The sequence below is a fragment of the Cricetulus griseus genome, chromosome 5, assembly GCF_003668045.3.
Source record: "Cricetulus griseus strain 17A/GY chromosome 5, alternate assembly CriGri-PICRH-1.0, whole genome shotgun sequence".
Classification (NCBI taxonomy): Eukaryota; Metazoa; Chordata; class Mammalia; order Rodentia; family Cricetidae; genus Cricetulus; species Cricetulus griseus.
The window spans coordinates 68696975-68723365 of record NC_048598.1 but is presented as its reverse complement, the minus strand read 5'-3'; the positions used below and the strand labels follow the sequence as shown (position 1 = coordinate 68723365).

General features: G+C 38.4%; 1 protein-coding gene, 1 long non-coding RNA gene and 1 pseudogene across 10 annotated transcripts in view; 2 read left to right on the top strand and 1 right to left on the bottom strand.

Annotated features, from left to right (window-relative positions):
• The window catches only part of Ptpn4 (protein tyrosine phosphatase non-receptor type 4), a 146372-nt gene extending 123849 nt beyond the window's left edge, over positions 1 to 22523 (bottom strand). For 2 of the 9 annotated variants that reach the window (XM_027417797.2, XM_027417802.2), the window contains exons 1-3: positions 21852 to 22393; positions 10289 to 10506; positions 8442 to 8522 (exon numbers count right to left, since the gene is read on the bottom strand). The gene's annotated coding sequence lies outside the window, so the exon portion shown is untranslated. The other 7 variants (XM_027417798.2, XM_027417803.2, XM_027417804.2 and 4 more) reach the window with 7 other exon arrangements.
• On the top strand, positions 1361 to 2257 carry LOC118238932 (annotated as a pseudogene).
• Positions 22524 to 22565: 42 nt separating the features above from the next.
• LOC107978178 lies at positions 22566 to 25037 on the top strand. The gene is made up of 3 exons (XR_003485850.2): positions 22566 to 22633; positions 23901 to 24076; positions 24759 to 25037. It is a non-coding gene; the product is annotated as an uncharacterized LOC107978178 (long non-coding RNA).
• Positions 25038 to 26391: the final 1354 nt, after the last annotated feature.

The window sequence follows — 26391 nt, the reverse complement described above, 5'->3', positions numbered from 1 at the left end:
TCTTCCCTCACACGCATTTGGATAGCTACTTAAAATGGCAGAAGGGGTCTAGATATGTAGCTCAGTGGTAGACTACATACCTATCAAGAGTAAGTACCTAATTTTGAGCTTCAGCATTGAAAAACAAATAGCACCAAACAAAAAACAATGAAAAATATATTAACAAAACTGAAAGCTTTTAAGGAGATATTTAGACAGCAACGTTCACAGAAGTACTATATAACAATCAAAAGGTAGAAGAAGCAACCTAAGGGTCCACTAAATGGATAAGTAAAACATGGTCTATAATTACATAATGAAAGGAAATTCTGCCACAAACTACAATTTAGAGTAACCTTCAGATTTTATGCTGAGCAAAATACAACCATCAAAAAACGATAAATAGGGAGCTGGAGAGATGGCTCAGAGGTTAAGAGCACCGGCTGCTATTCCAGAGGTCCTGAGTTCAATTCCCAGCAACCACATGGTGGCTCACAATCATCCATTATGAGATCTGGTACCCTCTTCTGGTGTGCAGATATACATGGAAGCAGAATGTTGTATATATAATAAAATCTTTAAAAAAAAAACAATAAATATTCCACACTTCCACTTACATCAGTGGTTCTCAACCTTCCTAATGCTGCAGCCCTTTAATACAGTTCCTCTGGTGGTAACCACAAATCATAAAATTATTTCATTTCTACTTCTGTAATTTTGCTACTGTTATGAATCGTAATGTAAATATGAATCATAATGTGCAGGATATCTGATATGCTACTCCCAAAGGGGGTTGTGGCCCACAGGTTGCGAACAACTGACTTATATAAAGAACAACCAAAAACAGAAAAATGAATGGAAATTACTGCTGTCTTTAAAAATGAAAAGCATTCAGGAGCTGAGAGGTGGTGATGATTCTACAATGAAACAGAAGCACATAGTATTACAAAACTGTGCACTTAAAAATGGTTTAGATAGTAAATACTACATGTATTTTACCACAATGAAGAATAACTTTTTAATGCCACTCCATGAAGGAGTGATCTAAGTTTTTGTAGTTAAAAATGTTACTATATTTTCTTATTTAGTAGGATTTGTAATATTAGCTTTCATAATTTATAACCTAATCTTTTATTCTAAGTGAATATTTAGTTGGAGTTCTTACTTTTTTAAAAAAGGAATTTCCAAATAGCAAAATTTCAAAAGGAAAATTAATAAAAATATAAAAAGCACCCAGCGAATTTGGGGAAAGGGGAATTCTAGATTACTCAAGAACATGACAGTAGAAGAATAATAAAAAACAAACAAAAAGGTTCAACAGGCATCCTGTTTAGAGTGATATCTTTAAACCCTGTGTGGCAGTCCCTGATATACCACTGTGATGCCCAAGGAAGATGGGGTGGCCTGTAAGTCCAACAACTTCCTTAAAATCATCCAACTTTTGGATGATTACCTAAAATGCTTCATTGTAGAAGCAGACAATGCGGGCTCCACAGATATAGCAGATGTGCATGTCTCTGTGAGGGAAGGCTGTGATGTTACTGGGCAAGAACATCATGATTTGCAAGGTCATTCAGGAGCATCTGGAAAACAACCCTGAAGAAACTGTTGCCTCATATCTGGGAGAATGTGGGCTTTGAGGACCTCACTGAGATTAGAGGACATGCTAATGGCCATTAAGGTCCTGGGTTGCCACTCATGCCAGTGCCATTGCCCTGTGTAAGGTACCTGCGTCAGCCGAGACCACTGGTCTGGGGCCTGAGAACACCTTTCTTCCAGGCTTTAGGTATTACCACTAAAATTGTGAGTGAATTTCATTGCAGCTGATAAAAACCGGAGACAAAGTAGCAGCCAGTGAAGCCACACTGCTGAACAAGCTAAACATATCTCCTCCTTCTCCTTTGGGCTGACCACCCAACAGGTGTTTGACAATGGCAGCATTTGTAATCCCAAAGTGCTTGACATCACAGAGCAGACTGCACTCTGGCTTCTGAAATGTTGCCAGTGTTTGTATGCAGATTGGTTACCTGTTTCCTGGGTGCCACACTGTATTATGAATGGGTAAAAGTGGGTCCTGGCTTTGTCTGTGGAGACTGAGTCTACCTTCCCACTTGCTAAAAAGATCAAGCCTTCTTAGCTGGTCCATTTGCATTTGAGGCTAACTGCCCCTGTGGCTGCCACCACCACTGCTGCTTCTGCTGCTGCTGCAACCCCAGACAAGGCTGAAGCCAAGGAAGAGTCAGAGGAATCAGATGAGGATATGAGATTTGATCTTTGACTAATACCCGAAGAGCAACCAACTCAGCCAGCTTAATTTAAGAAGGCTTACTTGTCTTTTAAAAGGAGGTGAGGGGAATGAAAATCAAAGCAAGTCAAAAGATTTAATGCTGCTTAACATCTCCTACTAATTCCAAATATAAGCTTATGCTAGAGGCCAAAGAACAAACATCACACAATTGATTGAATAATGTACTGTCCCTAGGTGGCAGCATGCTACTTTTAAAACTTCAGTACATGATAGTCTGGACCTCTAATCCCCACATATGGGAGGTAGAGGAAGGAGAATCAGAAATGCTGGGCCATCTAGGACTACAAAGCTAGCTGAAGGCCAGCCTGAGCTACATGGCAGACTGTCTCAAATAAATAAATAGACATTTAAATTATGACCTAATACTAGTCTTTAACACAAGTAGTTTCTTCTACTTACATCCACTGAGCTTTAAAAGCAGAGGTGGAAGATATCTTAGGAATGCATACTTAATACTGTCAACCTATTTTTATAAACGGTGCATAGAGAGATATTAACTTTATTTCTAAAGACAAAGAAAGAGGGTAACAAAGGGGGCATAACTCTGGCAATGTTACATTGCTAGAAAATATAAAATCTAGGGTGCCAGATATTTGAGGCTGAAATCAATCTATCAGATCCAAAGATTAATTTTTTAAATCAATTAAGCATTCTGTAGTCCAGGAATTATTCAAAGCATGGCATCTACTGTAATTCATATATTATCTAAAGCAATAGTAAGTACTTTAGAAACAATTTGGAGGGGCTAGGGATAAAGCTTGCCTAGCATGTAGAAGGCTGTTTAATTGCTAATATTGAAAAAAATGTCTTATGAATTCTAAGATAATCCAAGGCTTTATCTTCTATCTGATTTTCTTAGAATACTCATTCTCAGGACACTTGTCTTGAACACAGCTTGCATGTCCCCCTCCCTCAGCCACAATGGAGAGTTCATAAATAAGGGCTCTACTCTAGAGACTCAGCTGAGCCTATGCTTGACTCATTACACATATGAACAAGGATACCTGGAAATGGGATTCTCCGGCCCCCAAACATTATCATTCCCAGACATTCTCAGGCCCAGTAAGCATATATTGTAGTGTAAAAATCAGCAATCAACCCTGGGCCCTGTTGCATTAGAATTTCTCATACACAGAATCTACAAATAATAAAATGGTGATTGCTTCATGTCAATAAGTGTTGGCATTGCTTGCTAGGTACCAATAAAAAACAGAATAGCTCATGTCTATCATTTCATTCTTAAAACAGTGATTTTTATGTCTTTGAAGATGCAAAGATGTCCAACTTGCAGCTCACAGACACTCCTGGCCAAGGGGAGCTATGGTTACTGTCCAAGCCAAAACTATAAACTTAGATGATACAGAAGCCATCCTGATGCCAAATGATCTGTAGGCTCATGTAGCCAGAGGGTTACTTGGGGATCCCCACGCATACTATGCTACCAAGGCCTACATCTCATTATGGACTTCACAGTGGCCTAAAGTGTTGTTTTTGCTGAAGTTCACTAGGTTGGCAGCAACTCTCCTTGGCTGGAGTGGTTTGCTCCAGGCCATGGCTCTCCTGAGAGCTCTTTAAAAAGGCAATTGCACACACAGATGTGAAAAACAAAAGAAAACAATAAATGTAAACTTATTTGAGGTTTTTCTTTTTTGTTATTATTGTTTGTAGCACAAATAATAAAAAAACAGGAGATAGACATTGGGTTTCAAGTTGAAGATCAGAGAAGCAAAGCAGCCAAGCCACTAGAGAGCTTTCATCTCAACCAAAGTTCAGACAGAAGGAGAAGTCCACTGCTCCTCAGATTGCATCTCCAGACTATATTGCCCCTCACCAAATCTCAGACTACTGCCTGAGACTGCACTGGGCTCCTTATATTCTCTCTAATGCTGGGATTAAAGGCGTGAGCTCAGTTACTCTTTTAGACTGTTTCATTCTCATGTAGCCCAGGGTGGCCTTGAACTCACAGAGATCCATCTGCCTCTGACTCCCAAGTCCTGGGATTAAAGGTGCATGCCACCACTGCCCAACTTCTATGGCTGTGGCTAGCTTTGCAATCTGATCTCCAGGCAAGTTTTATTAAGATCATAAACAATATATCACCACAATTCCCCTTTTTTGTCTACTACAAAAAAGGATATAACTAATATAAGAAAAACCATGTACAATAATTATAATAAGCATATACAATATAGACAGGCAATAAGTACATCAACAATGGCTAGTCCATTTGGATTTGACAAATTCAGAGAAAATACTCCATATCCATCCTATCTTGGTGAGTCCAAAAAGTCGTACCTAATTCATTTTCTATTCTAATTTGCATTATCAACTCAAAATTATCTTCTTATGTCTCTCAATCTTATATACTTTATACTTCTTTAGTGAGTTTCTTTTCTGAGTCTGGTATACAAGGAAAACTATAACTATACGATCAAGTCTTCAACTCCCTCAGAGACCCAAGAAGGAAATATTATTAACTGAGTAAGCAGGAAGTGAGAGCAAGTGGCTTCCAAAAAAAAAAAAAAAAAGTGAGAAATGACTAAAACAGCTGGCTGACTGTACAGTCACCAAGGTTCTTCCACAACATTGCGGCATCCATCTTTGGCCTAAAGGCCTAGAATATCTGACAGACATTTTTGTTAAGCAGGATTTTTGGAGGACTGTCCTGTCTTGTTTGGCAAGGTTTTGTAGTCACTATTTTGTGTCCTGCTTGTCCAGTTTGGACAGCATACTGTCAGCAGTCGAGACAAGAGCACTTTCTTGCCCAGTGATTTACATTTGCCACAAAGAAAGTAAACACCATGTAGAGTTTCTTCAATGTCCATCATCTTCTCTGAAGTAGATTGGTGCTGCCAGAAGATATGTCTCATTGTCATAAAAAAACAAAACAAGAAAACCTATGTTATTAAAACATCTTAAATGCCATATTCTATAGATCTCTGAAGTGTTTGAAGACAACCTGTCTATCTTGAAGACATAGCTAATATGACTACAAGTTCGATTGTAATAGGTGATTAATTACTAACCTGAATTTCCTTATTAGCCTATATAGTTGGTAATAACTTGCAAGGACCAGAAATTTTCATTACATTGAAAAATAAGATGTATAGGTACAATATCTTGAACAAGATTAGAAACATGTACAGTATGCTTTAACCAAATTAACATCAAATTTGTATCAAACAAATTTTGTATACAATATACAAAAGTCTAATCCAATGTAAAATATTTAAAACTAGTAGTTGCTTTTTAAAAGTAGATTCAATAATCTACCTTTTTATCTTATTTGTCTATATATATACACATATATACATACATACATACATACATACATACATACATACATACATACATATATATTCCTCCCTTTTTTCCTTTTCGGAGTAGATTCAATAATCTACCTTTTTATTCTATCATATCTGCATTCCCCTTTTTTCTTTCAAAACAAGAACTCTAAATTTAATCCCCTTTGTTCAACTTTCTTCCTGACCATAACCAATAACAACCTGTAACCAACCCCCTAAAAAATGACAAATATCTATACCCAATGGAAGACCAAAAACCACCCACCCCACCTCTTGGGAATGTGGGCATAGTGTTCTTAAAGTTACTTCCTGCTGTCTGAGGGTGACAGCATCTTTAGGGGACCCTGAAAAGAAAATTTTGGGTTAATTTGGGAGGTAGCTGTAGCACTTTTGTCCAGTCTTTTAGAAAAGGGAAAGGGCAGGGCTTGTCTCAAGTCCTGGCTATAGTTTTCTGTGAGGCTGGATCATTTCTGCTAGCTACCTCGAAAGTGTTCTGAGAGGTTTGTAGTCCAAAGCCGAGCTTTAGTTGGTGTTGTTCAGCTTAAAGGTGATATCACAGTTCTGGTGGAATTGTCGTTGTCAGGCCTGATCCTCCTTTTGGAGACTTCAAAGGTGGCTGTTAGGCATGTTCATGGTTCACTGAAGAAAACTGATAAAGACTCAAACCCAAAATCATGTACAGAAAGGTAGATGAAACCTTTTTCTAGAATTAATTAGTATTCTATATGACCATTAATATCATGACAAGAACTTCATGATACATATATTTATTAATCTTATAAATTTTTAAATGATATGCTTCAAGAAAAACTTCAAGGAATAAAAATAAAACCAAAGAATTATGAGATTAATGGCAATATAATAGTCCTTAAATATTTGTTTCTCCATATCAATATGCTATATTCACAGCCAAGATGGAGTGGAGGCTTCCCCCAGGTTATTTTTTTAACTTTTATATTTGAAGGAACATTCTGTATTTTAGTTTCCTAGAATTAAATCCCATGTATTATTTTTCAGACTTGGAGAATGTTATTCCTCCAAGTGGTCATGGGATCATTTTAACCTATAGAGACCTTTCTTAAAGTTAACATTTACTTATGAACTCAGCTTGAATGCTCATGAAAGAGGCATTTCTCAGCAGACAGCATAATAGTGATTCTCACAAGTGCAGCTCTGTCAGGATAATGATGACAGTGGCAAACTTGTAATTATTCTTTTATTTTTTGATATTATAATATGATTGCATTATTTTACATTCCCACCAAACCACCCCAAATACAGCATTCTTCTACTTCAAAATTCATGGTTTCCTTTTCATCAAAATTGCTGCTGAATCAATATATGAACATAAATATACATATATATTCACAAATAAAAAAATATAACCTGAAAAAATTGTTTCTCTTCTGTCCCATATCAGGTGGCTCTTCTGATATGAGACAGTGTTTTTTTTGTTTGGGTTTTTTTTTTTTTTTGTCCTTTTTCTTTACATGTCTCATTTGTCCAGTGGTCTTCAAATTCTAAACAAAAGCTGGATGTCGTTATTCTCCTGAAAAGAAAAAACAAAATCCTTCCCTAATCCTATTTTTGGGGAGGTTCCCTTTTTGCAAACTATATCTGATCAAATGAAAAGCACTTGCTAGTTTTATAGGTTAATTTAAATTGCCATGCTTGATGAACTATCTATTCTAATTGAGAGGTGTCTCTTGTAAAAAATGAATGCTTATTAATTTTGATGTTATCCATATATTTTTTTCTTCTGTGGAGACAAAAGCAAAACCCCTTTACCCAATGTAACACATGTCCTGGCTTCCATTCAGAGGTCAACACATCTTTGAAGTATACTGGCTGATTTAATTCCATAGTTTTATTTATTATTATTATTATTATTATTATTATTATTATTATTATTATCTTCATCATCATCATCATCCAATGTCTCTCTCAACTGTTGTTCCTTTCTCATTAGCATTTACAAAACTCAAAGTTAATAAAGCACTATGCAATCTATTTCTGGGATTCTTTATCATTCCTTTCTGTTTATTTAGCATTCATTTCCTTTAAGAGTCCGATTTGATCTTTCTATAACTGCCTGCCCTGTAAGATTGTGTGGTTTACCTGTAATATGCTTTATAATAAGCAAAAAAACTGTTTCATTTTCTTAGAGACATGTGCTGGATCACTGTCTGCTCTGTCTTTATTTGTACAGGTATACCCATGACGGTCAAAACTTCTAGCAAATATTGTGATTACTGAATCAGCCTTTTCCAAATTCAAAGCAGTTGCCCATTGAAAACCTGAATAGGTATAAATGGTGTGTTATACATATTTTAATTTTCCAAATTCTACAAACTGGAACACATCCATCTGCCAGATTTCATTCCTTTCAGTAGCCTTTAGGTTACTTCCTGCAGGTAGTGGAATTTAGTTGTATAAAGAAGGACATTTCCTTGGCTTATGCCATGTAATGAAAAAGTCTTTTCTCAAACCTTTGCTATTGATATGGTGTTCTTCATGAAATTCTGAGGCTTATAGCACATTTCCTATCAATCGATCAATTTCATCATTACCTTGTGCTAGAGGGCCTGGAAAACCCACATAGGATTGGATGTGTGTTATATATATGGAATGATTCCTACTCTGGGTTATGACTTGTAACTGAATAAATAATAAAGTCAATTCTGTATCATCTGGTATAAATTCAGTGTTTAGAATATACAACACAACTCTTTCTGCATATTGTCAATCAGTAATTATGTTGAGAGGTTCCATATGATCCATTAACACCATGAAAATAGCATGTAATTCTGACTTTTGGACAGAATTATAAGGACTTAGATATACATTACCTAAATTTTCTGGTTTGTAACTGCCTTTCCTGATTTATTTGCATCAGTATAGAAAGTAGGGGCTCCAGATATTGACATTTCCTGTACAACATGAGGAAGGATCCAATTAGTTCTCTTTATAAGTGTAATTCTCCTGCTTTGAGGATAATTGTTATTAATCTCTCAAAAAAAATTACTACAAGCTCTTTGACAAGGTTCACTTCCTGCCCATAATTTGTCAATTCATCATTAGAAAAAGATACTATAATTTCTGAAGGGTCTATTCCTGCTAATTGACAAAGTCTCAATTTTCCTTTTAGAAACAACTCCAAGACCTTTTCCATGTATGATTTTAGGGTTTTTTTTTTTTTTTAACTTGGTTTATGTGGTAAAAATATCCATTCTATGATAATATCTTCCCTTTGCATTAAAATTCCTGTAGGAGAATACAGGGTAGTATGACCAGAATGCATTTAAGCTTTGGATCCACACAATCCCAATGTACAATCTATAATTTCTCTTCTACCAAAGCCAATTTTCTCTCAGCTTCAACTGATAATTCCCTGGGACTATTTAAGTCTTTGTCACCATCTAAGGTTTCATTTAATCAGTCAATCAGGTTTTATCCCAATAATGTGCCATTAATGGGAAATGTTTCCTAGCAATCTTTGAAAGTCATTAAAAGCCTGCAATTGATCTTTCCTAATTTGTACCTATTGGGATCTAATTTTTTTACAAACCTATTTTATACCCTAAATAACTGATAGAATCTCCTCTTTGTATTTTTTCAGGAAAAAATTGTAATCATCAAAAGGCAAAATTTTCTTAACTTCTTTAAACATTCTTTCTAAGCTATATACATTTGAATCAGATAGTAAAATGTCATCCATGTAATGGTAAACTATAGATTGAGAAAATTGCTTCCATATTATTTTCAACAGCTGTCATACAAAGTATTGGATTAGGGTTAACATTCCCTGTGGGAGAATCTTCCATTGATATCTCTTAGTAGGCTGAAAATGATTATAAGTAGGCACCGTGAAGGCAAATTTTTCTCAGTCTTTTTCTTGTAAAGGTATACTAAAGAGACAATCTTTTAAATCAGTAACTATAAGAGGACATCCTTTTGGCAACAGAGAAGGCAAATGAATTCCAGATTATAGAGTTCATTAGCTGAATCACAACTTATTAACAGCTCTTAGATCTGTTACCATTCTCTATTTTCCAGGTTTCTTTCTAACAACAAATTCAGGAGAATTCCAAGGGCTGGTTGATTCCTCAATATGCTGAGCATTTAGCTGCTCCTGTACGAGCTCTTCTAAAGACTGCAGTTTTTCTTTTGTTAAAGACCAACGTGCAACCCATACAGGTTAGAGTGTCAATTGCTTTAAAGGTAGGGCTGTTGGTGCCTTTAGAAGATCAGCAGCTGTTGTACCCTGTTCTTATACAACCTGAATGGTCAGTGACTGTTCTTTATAAAACCTTCTAACATTTTTCCCAGAAACATATGCTAATTTACGGTTTGTTTCTAAGATTGGGGAAAGGTTAATCTGAATATTCCATTGTTGTAACAAATCACATCCCCACAAATTTACTGCTATGTTAGCAACATATGACTTTAATTTTCCTCTCTGTCCTTCTGCCCTACACATTCGACCCATATCGTGCTCTGTTTACCAGAGATAAAGTTTCAGTTCCTAAAAAGCTGAACATTTACCTCCTGAAGAGGCCAATATGGATGCCAAGATTCTGGTGAAATTATTGTTACATCCAAACCTGTGTCTACCAGACCTTCAATGGCAACATCATTTATTAATATTTTTAATTTTGGTCTTTGCTTATTCACAGAAGTTTGCCAAAATACTCACTTTGTAGTTTATCCTTATTTTTTGTTCTCTCTTTCAGACCTTTTCTATCATCCAGAGAAGTATGGTTTCTTACAATAGGCATTAGGTTCTTTAATTGCTCTGGGAAGGAGTTTCCATGGTGATAGGAATCAATTGAACCAAGTTTGGCATAGGGGTCTGCAAGAGGCCCCTCGAGGAGTTTCCTAGCAAAGAAAAGGCCCTGAGTTCAAGGCCCAGCACTGCAACAAAACAAAGAAAATTTAGAAGTTCAAGTTATTTTGCCAGGTGGTGGTGGCACACCGTTTTAATCCCAGGACTATGGAGGCAGAGGTAGCCTAGTCTAGCTGGGCTACACAGAGAAACCCTGTCTCAAAAAAGGTGAGAAGGAGAGAGGGAGGATAAGGAAGGAAGGAAGGAAGGAAGGAAGGAAGGAAGGAAGGAAGGAAGGAAGGAAGGAAGGAAGGAAGGAGGGAAGGGAAGGAGGGAGGGAGGAAAAGAAAGAAAGAAAGAAAGAAAGAAAGAAAGAAAGAAAGAAAGAAAGAAACAATGCTTGTATTACACTAAAGACTCACTAAGATGACAATAATCTGAAATGGAAGCAGGGAACCATCCCAGATTGTTGTAGGAAATTTGATTGCACTGTGATTCTCTGAGACTTGAATTGGGGGTGGAGCTAGAGACTAGCTAACCAAAATTGGCTACAGAGAAGCCAGAAATCTGGATAGAAAAGATGGACAGAAAGGAAAGGGTAAGGATTTGATTTTGGCTTTTTCTTTTTGGTTTTGGGACAGTAAAGCCGCATGTCTCTTGCTGAGTCTCCAGACAAAAAGCAAGATCAGCTAGTGCTAGCTCCACCCCCTGATTAACGTAAACTTTATTTAACAGTCTCAGAGTATCACAGTGAGATCAAAATTCCCAAATCAACAGATATCTATCAAGTTGCCTCAAGAGCAGTTTCTAATAGTAGATGCTGCCATATGATTCTGCTTACCTGCCTTCTAAATAACCTTTCTTTCCCTTAATCCCAACAAATTTAAAATATATACAGCCTTTAAAATTGATGCTTTTTTTGATGCTGTCTCTTAAATCTTCTAATCCAGACATTCCTACTTCTCAAATTTTTTGAAGGACTGTCTGGTTTATATTTATGATGTGTAGTTTCCTCGATTGTGTTTCTTAACAAAACCCTATTCTATGACTCTTCTGCTAGAGCAACAGGCCTCTAATAAGAATAAGAGAATAACTTTAGCAGCATCTCAAAGGATTTTCTCTGCTATGCTACCACTTCCACATTCCCATCTATTCTGAAAAATCTGGAGCGCCTGAGCAGAAACCCAAAGAACTTAATGTTTAATCCATATCTCAAACAGCTGGCTTGCCAAATACAATTGGCTAAGGTTACCAATAACTTTCCAATAGTCCGAATCACATCACTTCTGGCTTAATCTTTTACTTGGCAGCATTTGACACTTTCCCAAAATTCTCTACCTTTTACCCTATAAGTAGATATTCTTATAATCATTCAGTCCTCTTCCCATCTAAGAACACTTACTCTTTCAGTGATGATGACTAGGACCACAATGGTCACCTTCATAAACTGACAAAACAACATTTCAACAATGAGCTATAAAGCCTAAGCAACTTTAAATCCATTGGCTTCCAAAAAAGACTTACACAGGTAGTCAAGGTCATGCAGTATAGGAATAAGGATGCTTCAGTTGCAACAAATCTGAATCCAAAAAATTTGCCTTGCTATTTACACATATAGACCAAAAGGCAAATGGCTTTAAAATGTATTAATTTGCTTATGTGTCTATTAGGAAGGAGTGTGTATGCCTGTGTGTGTGTGCTGGTACACAAGAGGAGATGCAGTTATATGCACATGAATTTAGAGGCCAGAGGTCAACTTCGGGTGTTATTTTTGGGAGCTGTCCACTCTTTGTATTTTAAGGCAGGGTTTCTCACTGGTACCTGAAATGTGCCAGTTAACCTAGGCTGGCTGGCCAGAAAGCCCCAAGAATCTACCTTGCTTCATCTTCCCAAAGCTAGGATCACAAACTTGTGCTATCACACCTGACTTTTTACATGGATGCTGGAAATTGAATTCAGATCCTTACATATCCACAGGAAGCAATTTACTAAGCTGTCTCATTAGACTGACACACAACTTCCTGAAATTGACCTTTGTTGTCCTCCACAACTTCTCTACAAATAACACTTCTCTACAAATTTTTGTTCTGATTAAAGAAAAAAAATTAAATGGGAAGTTTCTACCCTACTTTGCCAGTATGTCCTAGGAACTATGGGCCTCAGAAGTAGCAGTGAAGGAGACATTAGTAGGGAAGACACTAGTCTGGAGTTGGGAAAGTGGCACACACAAGATGACTGAGCAAATAAGTAGTTACACTAAAGAATGGTAAGCACCAATTTCTTACTGCTAAAGAAAAGAGTTACAGATACAGAATGGAACATGGGTCAGTGGTTCCTGCTTAGCATGCCTGAGGGTCTAAGTCTCTCCATACTAACAGAATTAAAACAAAATCTAACAAACACAGAAAGGGAAAAGGCAAGAGAGAATTCTTAGTGCTAGACCAGAACTGGTTTACCAGTTTAAACAAACACACCAGTGTCTGTTTTGTTTCTAAACACCTCCTCTACTGAAAGAAATAAGGATTCTTTAGAGAAAGGAATGATCCCACAGCTGGAACAGAAAATATAAGATGTATTTAGAATACACTGGGAAGTACACCAATGATGGGGAATGTCCAAAAGACAAAGAAGTCAACTTCAAAAAGTTCCACTACAAAATCTGGGACAGGCTGAGCAGTGAAATAAAATTTCAAATCACAGTAACTAATAAAAACCACCAAACAGAAACAGAATTCCATGGGTATATATCAGTTTCAATGAGTGACAGAATGCCTATCCTGACAGAGGATAAACCTAATTGATAATGTTTAAGCTCTGATGAGAGGTATTGGTACAGACTTGGGTTTCTCTCCACCTAAAATCAGTGGGCCTAGTGTGTGCAAAGGCTGTAGGTTTGATCCTTAGCACCACAAAAGAGGGGTTAGAGATTTAGCTCAGTGATAGAACATCTGCCTAGGAAGAACAAAGCTTTGGGTTTGGTGTCCAATATGAGAATAGGAAAAAACAAAACAAAACCACAGAGGTGAAAATGATGACTTCACATGACTTACATAGTAGAGACACTCAGAAAGCATGAGCTTACAGTGTTCAAGGTCAAACATCACCCGTGGTGGGCCAATACTGTGTCTCTGGGTGGTGAACTAAGAATAGCACATCTTTCTGTAGTAGGCACTCCTGCCAACAATGTTCTCAGTGGTGCATGTGAGCCATTGGGAGTATTTAACTAAAGTTACAGAATAAAAGGACTGTACCATTTGAAACTGTCAAGGTTGTTAAAGACAGAAAGAGTTACTGAGGATTGTTCTAAACTCAAGAAGGGTAAAGAGGGACTAGTAAGATCACTTAGCAGGTAAAAATGTCTGCCACCAAGTCTAACAATCCATCCACATGGTGGAAGGAGATAACCAACTTCCAAAAGTTGTCTTCTGACCTATATACAATTGTAAACACACAAAAGAAAGGCCAAAAAAAAAAATTAAACAAAAGAAGAGTGAAGGGACATGAAAAATGCAATATATGATCCCAAATTGGCTCCTGGACTAGACAGGGAAAAAAAAATAACATTAGGATCATAGGGAAAATGTGACTGACATTTATGGATCTGAAGTTGGTGTTGTATGAGTGCTCGTTTCCTCAGACAGTTTGTAGGTAATTGTTCATGTTTTGGTAAATAAAGACTAGAATATTTAGGCATTTTGTCCACAACTTGCTCTCAATTGGTTCAGAAAGTCTAATCAGATTAATGGTGCACTCATTAGAAATGTGGAACTAATGATGAGAATGTTATCAGCAAAGACATCAGGTAATTTAACCAAAACTTGAGAATCCAATTAGCTACAGTATAAGAGGGCCAAGATGAAGACATGACTAGGTCACCTGGCATAGGGGCACATGCTGTAATCCCAACATTTAGGAGGTATAGACATGAAGATCACAAGTTCCAAGCCTTGACTAATATAGAGAGGGCTCAAACCAGCCTGACATAAAACCCTGTCTCCAAAAACAACAAAACAGATACAGCAGAAGAGAAAAAGTATCAGTTCCAATGCCAGAGAGACTTCTGGACAACTGAAAGGACATCATCACTAAGTCCACTTTTTAAGTCAAGAATAACAAGATGTCCCAGGCTAATCTTATATACACATATAGTATATAGCTAGTTCAATGTTAAAATGTGGTTGCAGGGTTTTCAGGAGTTCTTTATATATACCCTAAGAATTTTCATCAGGTGTGAAATTACTTCAAGTGTTAATTTTCAAAAGTTCAGTGTAAACTCATAACAACCATGGTGCCAGCAAAACAGCTGGTTCACTAAATATACTCAAAAGTATTTGGCCCTCCCTTCCCAAACGAGAGTTACCAAAGGATAAATCTCAGCACTAACTTCATCTTTTTGCCTCCTTCCTCAAGTCTAAATTATTCTCATTCTTTATTTCCCCATCTCAAATTCTTATCATAATACCTCACCTGCACCACTGTAACAGCCCAGCCTTCTTGACTCCCTGATACTCTTATAAAGCTTTGTACCATTAACTATAAAATCAGGAACCCATACTTGTAAAACCTATACTTGATTTGATTTGCTTATTCAAATATCTGTATCTGCTGCCTATTGATAACATTATTTTACAAGGCAGGAAAAGATATTTCATATATACATTTATACATTCATACACAAAGAAAACAATGAATAAGTTAAGTACCAAGGGGAGCAAGAATGGAGAAGGGAGAGGAAGAGATCTTTGAGCTAGGCACAGCAGCTCAAACCCATAACCTCAGCACTCTATAAGGCTAAAGCAGGAAGATTGCCAAGAATTTGAGATCAGACCGAGCTAAACAGTGAGACCCTGCTTCAAAAAGAAAACAGAGGAAGACTTTACTTGACTTTTAATTCATGCTTACTTTAAGACTTTGTATTTATGTTTTATGACATGGTAGGCATGCCAAGGTGGAGTGGAAAAAAGTTTCAATAGTTAGAACTTCTAAAACTCTACTTTTCCCAACTTGACATCAAATAAATAAAACAATCATTTACCACACTGAGATAAACCAAGGAGATAATTTAAAGTCAAAAGAAACCATCCTAAAGTTTCTAGTATGTTCAACAGGAATCTGCATCCTAAAGGTAGACATGATCAATTTGCCCAAGCACAAGAGTGATATGACCTGGTTTCATCTCCTACCAGAGTGAACCCACACAGAAACAAAAACTCAGAGATGGGCATTCACGATAAGACAACTTATGTTTCGTTCACATTTCTAACTTTTATACATGCTGTTCCTCTACCCTGATCAGTTCCAACTCATCCTTCAAGACCATATCCAAACACCAATTCTCATTTCCCCCAGATCTAAATACACTGTCACCTGTGTATGTATAGGTATGATCAGCTCAGATTGGAACTCAAAGAAAATTACTAAATTGCATTTACCTTTATACATAACATTGTTCCCATTATATCAGAGACTTAAATGTTTAACATATAAAGGAACGTTTGCTCCATTGTTCCCCAATAAGAAAACTTTTTCAAAACTGCAATAATTAAAAGAAGGTACAATTATTTTTCCAAAATAAGAACACCTACAGTGTACTTTCATAAAAGAGATATTTGGGATAACCCTGAACCATTATCCCAGCACTCTAGTTTAAGACTGAGGACATAAACAAAATGTTTAAAATAGGCAAATAACTTATAGTAAGTCATATGAATGTTTATCATTTGAATTATGCTCATGAACATGGAAATATAAAACAGAAAAATTCACTATGCCAAGTATATATATATTCTCAGTATTCAACCACAATTCAAGGCCACACTAGCACTCAGAAGCCAGAGACAATAAGCATTTATTCAAGGCTAGCCTGGGCTACATAAAAAGTTTCAGGTCTTAGTTACAATATGAGGCCTTGTCTCAAAAACAAAACAAACAAACAAATTAACTGGTTTAGAGGTCATGTAATTTGTTAAGGTTTATAAGATCAGATTTTAAGCTCACTTATCTGGCTCCAAAGTATGTGATCTTTTTCCTATATTAAAAGGCCTCCCTACTTTGTAATGTTTCTAATATATTATATTCAAAATTGTATCTTTGATCACAAAACTTTGCCAAACACATACACACATGGGGAGGGGGTTGCCTGGAAAGAAACAAAAATATCAATTCAAGTGGTGATTTGGGTACATGTTAATTTTTTAATTATTTATTTCCTTATTTATTTTGGTTTTTCCAGACAGGGTTTCTCTATGTAGCTTGGAGCCTTCCTAGAACTAGCTCTGTCTCTCTTTTTTTTTTTTTTTAGAACTAGCTGTTATAGACCAGGCTGATCTTGAGCTCACAGAGATCTGCCTCCCTCTGCCTCCCAAGTGCTGGCATTAAAGGCTTGTGCTACCACTGCCTGGAAATTGCTAAATACGGATTGAACTCATGAAGCAAAAAAGAAGCAGCCCTTATTTTTAAATGTTCTTATTAAATAAAAGCTTACCTCCCCCCCCAAAAAAAAAGTAAGAAGTGGGTTTGGGGGTAAGGTACTAAATTTGAATTACTAACACCTAACTCTGAAAATGATGACATCCCCCAGTAACCCAAGCTCTAGGCAGGGGAAACAAGCTCACTGGCTAGCCAGCTTAGTCAGAACCAAAAATAAGGTGGGAAAAGAACTGAGGAAGACATCCCAGTATTGATTTTTAGCCTCTACATGAGCTTGCATGGACTAGTACACACCTGTGAACACACACATAAAAAAGACTTCTTTAATTAGTTTAAGAATATACAAAGCTATATCTAAACAATCATACATTAACCCCGAGACACTTACTGCCAGGTCTGAAACCCAGATCATTATGACTAGATTAATCAGTAGTCTTCTAACAAAAAAGTGAGTTCTGAGAAAGACTTAGGAGCAGGTATATGGACTGAAGAGTCAAGAATGTATAAACTGAGGAGACAAGGGTAAAGGGAAACACAATGTTGTTGTTGTTGTTTTAAGCAAGACTAGCAAGATCAAACTGGGAGAAAAGTCTTGTAGGCCAAACAAATGGGTTAAGAATTACTTTGATAAGTACCAGCAACTGCTACATATCTTACATGGGAAGGTGGCAAGGATTGCTTCTTTCCTGTTGCTTCAGGAGTACAGTGCCCTGTTCAGCAATTCTATTTTTTAAAGTTTTAATCTTAAAAAAACTTAATAGGATCTTTAAAGATTCAGTTTTTATTTCAACATGAACTTCAGTGGCAGAGAACTTACTTAGCACTGCCTTGACTCTGTGTTGGAACAAATAAAAAATTAATAAAGTACTGCTTTGGGTCACACACTGCTTTCACCAAATAACTGTGTATGGGAGTATGCTCAGAAAATAACCTTATCCTCTGTGTACACTTTACATTCTTCACAAAAGTAAATTCCTTTTTATGAATGATGAACACAATGGAGAATGAGAACCCCTTCAGAAATAATGCTTGTGAATATTAAATGTCATTGTACACTGTAAGAAGTTACTGAATTTTAAAGCAAGATGGGGTCTTGGAAACAATCTTTCAGTGGTAATCCCTTCATTCCTCAACAAGTTAAACTGAAGCTCAAGAAGTAAGTAGCCTTGATGTCATGACTAAACCTGTGGAAGACTGAATGCCAGACATCAGATTTTCTGGGAAGCAAAATCTAAAAACTGTGCTACTCAAGACTGCATAAAGAGCAACCAGATTTGGCAAGAAATATTAAATGATTAAAACTAACTGCAACTTCAAACTCAGGTTCTCACATATATCAGAGTCATACTTCCAAGTGTTCTATAACCTACACATAGTTAATGGCTACCATATCTAACAGGGTAGGGGAAACCGTTCCCTCATATTTGTCAATTATACTTCAATAAACCCGGGAAAGGGGAAAGTATTTCCATCACTACAGAAAATTTAATTGGACTGCACTGCTCTAAAGAATAAGCTGTAAAGTCAGGTATGGTTTGAATTCCACTTGGAGGTGAACAGATGACACAAGATAGACATAACACACACCTCACAAAGTATACTTGATGATTAAATAAAATAACTTTTTTCATATGTACACTGCCTAGAATTTAACATAATAAATACTAACATCCTTCCCTCAGGGTCCTCTTCTTTCTACTACTCTACAGAACATCCTGTTAGAAGATACAAATAAGTGAGCCTCCCAAATTAACACCTTCCTCTGAAGACAGCCCATTCCATTCTTACCAATTTCTTGCAATGTTTCTATTTAGGAATAATGAAAGAAAAGGTGACTGTGAATATAATAAATATCCATTATATTTTATGTGACTATACTGAGTTCTCATTCAAAGGATATAAAATAAATTGTACAGTTTCTAGACAACTGTTCTTCTATGCTGGTAAATAGTCTACATTACTTCTTCATTATATTACTTCTCATTATGTGTTCTGATTGAACATTACATGAAAATATAACAATATGTTCCTCTACAGTACTTTAGTGCCCTCCCTACCACTCCCAAAACCCAACTTCCAGAAGCTAAATCAATCTTTAAGACTTCACAGTACTTCTACTGAGTAAATAAATTTGACACCTCTGAACTGTATCACTTTAAAACTTTGTAACACATAATAATCTAGAAAAAATAACAAAACTCAGCTCAGTTGTAAACCGTACATTTCTATCAATAAAAAAATTTCATTTATGAGCAACTATTTTATTTAGCTACATTAAGTCACATAGACTTGCATTCTTAACAAGTTCACCAGTTTTGAATTCCTAATATGAAGAATTCAAAGAGTCCTTTAAACCTTTAAACCATTTGCCCTTAAACATCTACCACACATCTGCCTACCTTTTTTTTTAAGTAAGATTTCTTGCTTTTTGGAGAGTAGTAGTGCATACCTTTAATCCCAGCACTCAGGAGGCAGAGGCAGGTAGATCTCTGAGTTCAAGGCCAGCCTAGTCTACAATGAGAATTCCAGGACGGCCAGAGCTGCTACACAGAGGAACCCTGTCTCAAAAAAAGAAAAAAAAAAAAAAAAGAAAGAAAGAAAGGAAAGAAGGAAGGAAGGAAAGAAAAACCGACAACTACAAAAGGATTTCTTGCTTTTTAAACAACCTACCTAACTCTCAGAGGAGGAAAGAAGTATTGGCAATAAGTATCCCCTTTAAGTTCCCTAACTCCTATTTTGTTCCTTAAAGAAAATTTACTCAAAAAAATGTAGCCACTGATCTCTTTCAAAGTTGAGAAAAAGCCATAAATACTAAATGAATAACAATACAAACTGTATGTCATTTTACAACTCTATGTGCAATAGATAAAATTAAAACATCTCCAAGTATACAAACCAGAGTACTTAAGAGTCAATAGAGTTCACATTAAGTTTTCTTAAAAACTGAAAAGTTTCTATTGCTATCTCATTTTTGATTACTGTCTCACTTTATACATTAAAAAGGTGGCATCTGTGCCTAAACTGATAAAAACTAATTTGTGTAGGATTCTGTAATTTTATTAAAGTTCTTAAAAAAGTGATAACCTCCAGACTGGTCACAGTGGATGTTCCTGAGGCTGCATTCTAAGTACATCCGACCCAGAAAGTATTTTTAGCAAATGTGTTCAATAGATGCTGGTGTTATGCCTAGCCTAAATTAGAAATTAGTGTCATAAATTTAAAGCAACAATGTTACTAGGGACATTTTAAAGATACTCAATTAGGACATGGTGGGGGAGGAGAGAACAAGACTTGACATAATTTACCCACCACCTAGAAGCTAAGATACTAGAAACCTGAGATAAGTCACATCTGTTACTACTTTTGAGGAATCTGTGATATTCTACCTTAACAAACTTTAATATTAATTAAGAAAAACTATGAAACAGTGATGCTGCCTTGTGTTTAAAAAAGGTCTTTTCAGCAAACGTTTAAGACAGATTAGGTAAATAAAAAATACTGTGATGTACACACACAAGACTATGTCGGTCTTATAAATCAGGCAAAATCATATTATGGGATCATCCATGCACGTGTGTCAATACAAAATATGAACAAAGAACACCATAGAAAATATGAAAGACACAAAAATAGCTCTTGTGGTAATTGGAGCAGAAATGTATTCTGACAAGAACAGCAAAAAAAAAAAAAAAAAAAAGGTGGTATCCACAACATGACTGATCTCAAATTATGAGTGAAAAAAAAAATGGTTCTATATTAACCCAGAAGCTTTCCTTTCAAAATATTTTCTTTAAAAGAACATTGAATTTGAGATCCTCAAATTAGAGATTTAAATGATATACCTAGCTATAGTCTATTAAGCACATTGAATAACTGTTTAAGGTAATTCCCTCCCTTTTTGGAAAACATGTTTCCCCTCTGACACACTAAGATTCACAAACCCAGGCTTTCCCGAAAGCTGTGGCGTTTGCTGCTTCAGTCTTCTTTCTAGCCCAACTGTCTTTCACGAGTCAGACACACTGGCTTTTTGTTTTTGTTTTTCCTCCACAGCCATGTTTGAAATGTGACCAATGAACTGTGTTATTTCATCTGGACCCAAGATCTGAACACACACTCAATGATTTTTCAATTGCTCATTCCAAAAGTAGCTAGTCGATACGACAGGTCATCCTGGAACAAGCAGATTTTTAAAACCCAACACATCGTCCTTGTACACACTGATGTCACTCTGTGATGCAAGGCCAGACTTAAAATCTCTAGCCTAAGTTTCAAGGCAACATCCATATGCATTATCAGTGAAATTGTAAACTGTTCATTATTGAAGAAACCCCCGCAAATGCATCCAGTCATGTATTTAACTACATCTCAACTTTATTTTTAAAAATCTCTGAATTGAATTGGTTTTCAGAAGTCTGTCTTGGGGCAATTCAGGTGAATAAGGTTTTGTAAGAACAGTTCCTGTCCATAAAAATTAATCCATACACCCCATTTTTCCTCTATTAACAAACATTGCCATAAGTGAAGGATTCAGACCTACATCTCAACTTTTTTGGGTCCCAACTATAGATTCCTAAAATTCAGTAGATATTGGCAGAGTCATAAAAGACTTTCAAGTTTAATGGGGTGGGGGTGGGAGGGTTGTGTGCTCATGCAACATAAAAAAAATGCTTATATGAGTCAATTAACGTAACAATAATAAGTAGAAAAAAATCAGAACCCCACAAGCGGAATACTGAAGATTTTAATCCAGCCTTACCTTGAGTTTAGGAACACTGGAACAGTCCATCTCGCATCTATTCCATCCCTTATACCTTGCACTCATCCCTAGCAGAGGTTTCAACTATAAAACCCTCAGGAAGATCCGAGGACCCGGACCCAATAAGAAAAGGGAAGTTGATCGGGTAGCTCCGGCTACCTGGCTCCGCAAGCTTCAGGTGCGCGCCCACGATCTGCAAAGGGGACCCAAGAAGGCCAAGCGAAGGACCTTCCCAAGCGCCCCTCTTACCTTCGTTATCTCAGCCTCGTCCTCTCGGCTGGAGAAAAAAAAAAAATACAAATCCAAATACAAAAAGCCAGGAGGCCCCGGGCGCACAGCCGGGGAGGAAGAGGCGCGTGGTCCGCGACGGGGTGCTCGCCCCTCAGCGCCCCGCGAACAGCCGCCGCCGCAGCGGCCGCCCCACGGCCGCGGGCCGCCAGCACCCCGTCATCCTGCGGGGCTGCGGCGGGGCCGGCGTGCGCGGGGAGGCGCGCGCTCGCACCTCGCAGCGAGATGAGCTAATCCCTTCACACGCGCCCCGAAAGTGCCGAGGATCCCACCACACGCGGCCCGGGCGCCGAAGTCACGTCTCTCTCAAGTCCCGGAGCCCCGATTTCTGACAGGTCCCAGGAGTCCTAAAGAACAATGTCGCGTCCGCCGAGCAGGAAAGCGCGCGGCGTGAGGCGGCGGGTGACTCCAGGGAGGCGGCTCTGTGTGAGAGTGCAAAGGAGAAGCTCGGTCACCCTCCTCCCTCTTCTCCTCTCCTTCCTCCTCCTCCCTCGCCTCCACCGCCTCCTCCGTCTCCTCCTCCTCCACCTCCCTCAAGCACACCCCGTCTCCTAGGCCGCAGCATAGCAACCGAACATGGCGGCTGCGCAGCCCCCGGCCAGTCAGAGTGCGGGGACGGCAGCCTCAGCAACAGGAGGCGGTCTCGCGAGAGGTGAGGCCACGCCCCTGCTCCTCCTCCTCCGCTCCTCCCACCCGGCTTCGGAGTGGTGCCCGCGCCTGCCTAGGAGCGCAGGCACTCGCAGGTGCGAGAGAGGCGGAGTTTAGCGACAGGGAGGGGAGGGCGTGGCTGCGTGTCCACACCCCGTAGCCAGGCCGGGATTGGTTCCTTGACTGTCAGCCCTGCCCCTCCTCCCTTTCCCCCCGAGTGTACCTAGTGACTCTAAGGAACACAAAAGAAGGGAATAGCGCAAAGTGGGGAAACTGGACCTCTTGGCTTCAGGATGTCCCAATTAAGTGCTAATCGAGGGTACAGGCTTTGAAATGCAGTTTTCAATCGTTTCTCCTTCTAAATAGAGGCTCTCGAAAACAAAGCCTAAGCAAAAGGCGTTCATGGGTGAAACAAAGGATGGGTGCTTTCTGTGTGCCGGGAACGCTGCATTTTAAAATCAAGTTCGGTCATTCATTTTAAGAATGAGAGTTGGTAATTATCGTGCCAGGGCCTTGAGGAGGGTGTACTCTAATGTTTTCTGGGTGATACAAACTTGTTGGTGATAGGGCATTCCTATGGCCTGGGTGACTTCAACTGAAATGAGGAAAGCGTGGGTTTCGGGGTACCCTCGCATTTCCTCCGCCTCTTTTTTCAGTTTTTTACATTTATTTTGTATATACCCAAAACGTGTGTGTGTGTGTGTGTGTGTGTGTGTGTGTGTGTGTGTGTGTGTGTGTGTAACTCAGAGAACAAGGTTTGAGAGTTAGTAATCCATGTGGGTCCTAGGGATTGAACCCAAGACTTAAGACTTGGCAGCAAATTCCTTCCTTTACCCTATGACCCATCTGGAAGGTCCTTGTCTCTTTTGAGGGTGAGGGCGGGTGTCAATGCCCTTTACTGTGGCCAGGCTTCTTGTTAGTTCTTGATTTTAATCTTTGTACCCCACCAGAGACTGTCTTTATAAAAAATGTTCCCCTGGGTGTGGTGGTGGTGGTGGTGGTGGTGTACACCTTTAATCCCAGCACCCGGGAGGCAGAGGCAGGCTGGTCAAGATCAAGTTGACCAGTTTCAAGTTTCAGGACAACCAAGGCTACACAGTGAAGCCCTGCCTTGAAAAACCAAAATAAAACAATAATAATGATGATGATGTTTCTTCAGGGGGTTAAGGAAAGAGCTCTTGCCTAGTATACGAACAAGGTCCTAGGTTCCATCCCCAGCATCCAAAAGTCACATGCTGCAAAGCTTTTCTCCATGTCGACAAAATGACTTTACCAATCAGGAAAATGTGTGCCAAAGTTCGGGAAAACAGTAATTTCTATCAACTTCTCATTCATACTCTGCTCTTACTTTTTTTTGTCCAGTTGATGATGAGCCATTGGACACTTGGGAGGCTGAGGCAAGAGGATCAGGAGTTCAAGAACATCCTTGGCTACACAGCAAGTCCTAGGCCAGCCTAGGCTATTTAAGAGCCCATCTCAGAGTGTAGGTGGGACAGAGACATATCAGTTCCAGCCTGTGTTCATTCCTTTTTCTCTAAGTAAGTATTCTTTCCTCCGGCTGTCCATTTTGAAATCCTTTGTTCATGGTATTGCTAAAATGCTTCTTATCTCACCTCTGTCAACATCCATTCATTCTTCAACAAAAGATCAAAGAGAATTCACCAGAGTTACACAGTAAGAAATAATTTCTTCCTTCTGTGACACAGATAGCTCTAGGTTTAAACATTCCTTTGGTGTTTTTCACAATACGTAGCCCTGTTGTGGGTATTACTGATAGTCCATGATCAGATCACCACTACTACCCAAGGCAAAATACTCTTAGTCATCTCTGTAGCTCTCAGAATGCCTGAGGACAGTGCCTGGCAGCAAAAATAAAAGTCGATGGAAACAACAAAATGTTTGAATCACTGGTGGATAGGGTTTCAAGAAAATATCTGCAATAGGCCTAGAAAGATAATTCAGTCAGTAAAATGCTTGCTGTGCAAGCTTAAGGACCTGTGTTCAGATACTCCAGAGCACACACACAAAGCCAGGCATGTTAGCCATTCCCAGCTGGACTGCCATCACCACTGACTCCACCTCAAAATTATCACTACTAATTATCACAAAAGAAATCCCAGGCCTGCTGCTCATTCTCTAGTTTCTCCTCCCCCAACCTTTACCAGACTGTAATCTATTCTCTGTCTCTGTGTGTTTGCCTACTTTGGATATGTCACATAGACAGAGGAACTTCCTGAATGGAGCTTCATAGTGGAAGTCACCTAAGTGGACCCTTTGAAGTCACCAATACTTACTATCATTCCTATAGAATTCTAAGTTCATCTTAAACCTACCTTCCTGCATCCCTGAACAAGAAGGAGCAAGTAATTGTTGAAGAGATGGAAAAGAAGAGGAGGAGAACAGAGTTGCTTTACAGGCTTTGTAGCCAGTCAGCAGAATGCTTGCCTTACATTCATGAAACTCTGGGTTTGATCCTCAGCACAGAAAAAAAAAAAAAAACATGGATAATCCATGCATGAAATCCCAGCACTCAAGAGATGGAAGCAGGAGGATCAGAAATTCAAGGTGACTCTCAGCTACATAATGGGCTTGAGGCTAGCCTGGGCTACACAAGAACCTGTCCAAAAAAAGAGAAAAAGCCTTTAGACCATGCCCCATGTTCATATTTGCTCAATGAAGAATAAACTGGGAAATAAATTTGTGCCTTTCAAATTTTAATCTGGACATCTTATTTAAAATGCAGGTTCTAGGCTGACAAACAGGTAAAGATACTTGCTACCAAACATAATGACCTGAGTCCAGTCCCCAGAACCTTCATGGTTAAAGGAAGGAACAGACTCCTGGATGTTGTCATCTGACATCCACAGGCCTGACATAGCACACACACACACACACACACCACATTTTAAATTGCAAAAATTATTTCTAAAATACAGGTTCTAATTCACTATATTTGGGGTGGGACCAGAGACTCCAGGACCCTGTATGAACTTGGCAGGCAAAATGCTCCTGTGCTTGAAAATTCTATATAAAAAAGTACAGTTTTGCTCTTATTTAAATTATACATTTCAATGCCTATTCCGAACTATCTTTGCAACCAAACACTGTGCTTAACCTTACATCTGACTCTAGTTATAACCATAGCAGTGAGTCTCACACTCTCAACCCAAGAAGCAATTTAATTTCAGGAAAACATTATCTATCACATTACATGCATAATATTAATAGAGTTTTACACTTTTGGTTCAATTTGTATATTGCATACATTTTAAAAATGTAGGAACCTCGTGAATAAGGATTTTTATACCTAATCTAATACTTGCACGTAAGAAACTTAATTAAGGTAATTAAACAGTTGGGAGTTAGCAAGACTTCTTTTCAACTTAGAACTGGCAAACATTACTGGCTGTTGGCAGCCACTATTCCTGACTGTGACATTTTCCTGTGTCTGCAGTCTGCCCTTGGCTGTGCTTTGAGAGGTTAAGAGCAAGGGCTCTGTCCGAAGTTGGAGGTGGTTGGCAGGCAGGAATGACTGGGCCTTTTACACTTAGTGGCTGACAGAAGAACTGATCCTAGCCCTGGGTAGCTGGGACCTGGAGGGAACAAGCATTTGTTCTATCCTGTAGAGCCAAGCCCAGCCACCTAGGCCTTGGCAGTGGCTCCATGTGACTACAGGGCAAGAGAAGCTTTGACTGATTAAAGCTGAATCATAAGCTATATTACCATCAGTGACTGGGAAGGACCCTTTTGAAATAAATGATCAACCCAACTCTGGATCACAAATTCAAGCCCTAACTTCTGAACTATAGATGAAATTCATAGACACGCTGAGAAACTTAGTGAGACCCTATCT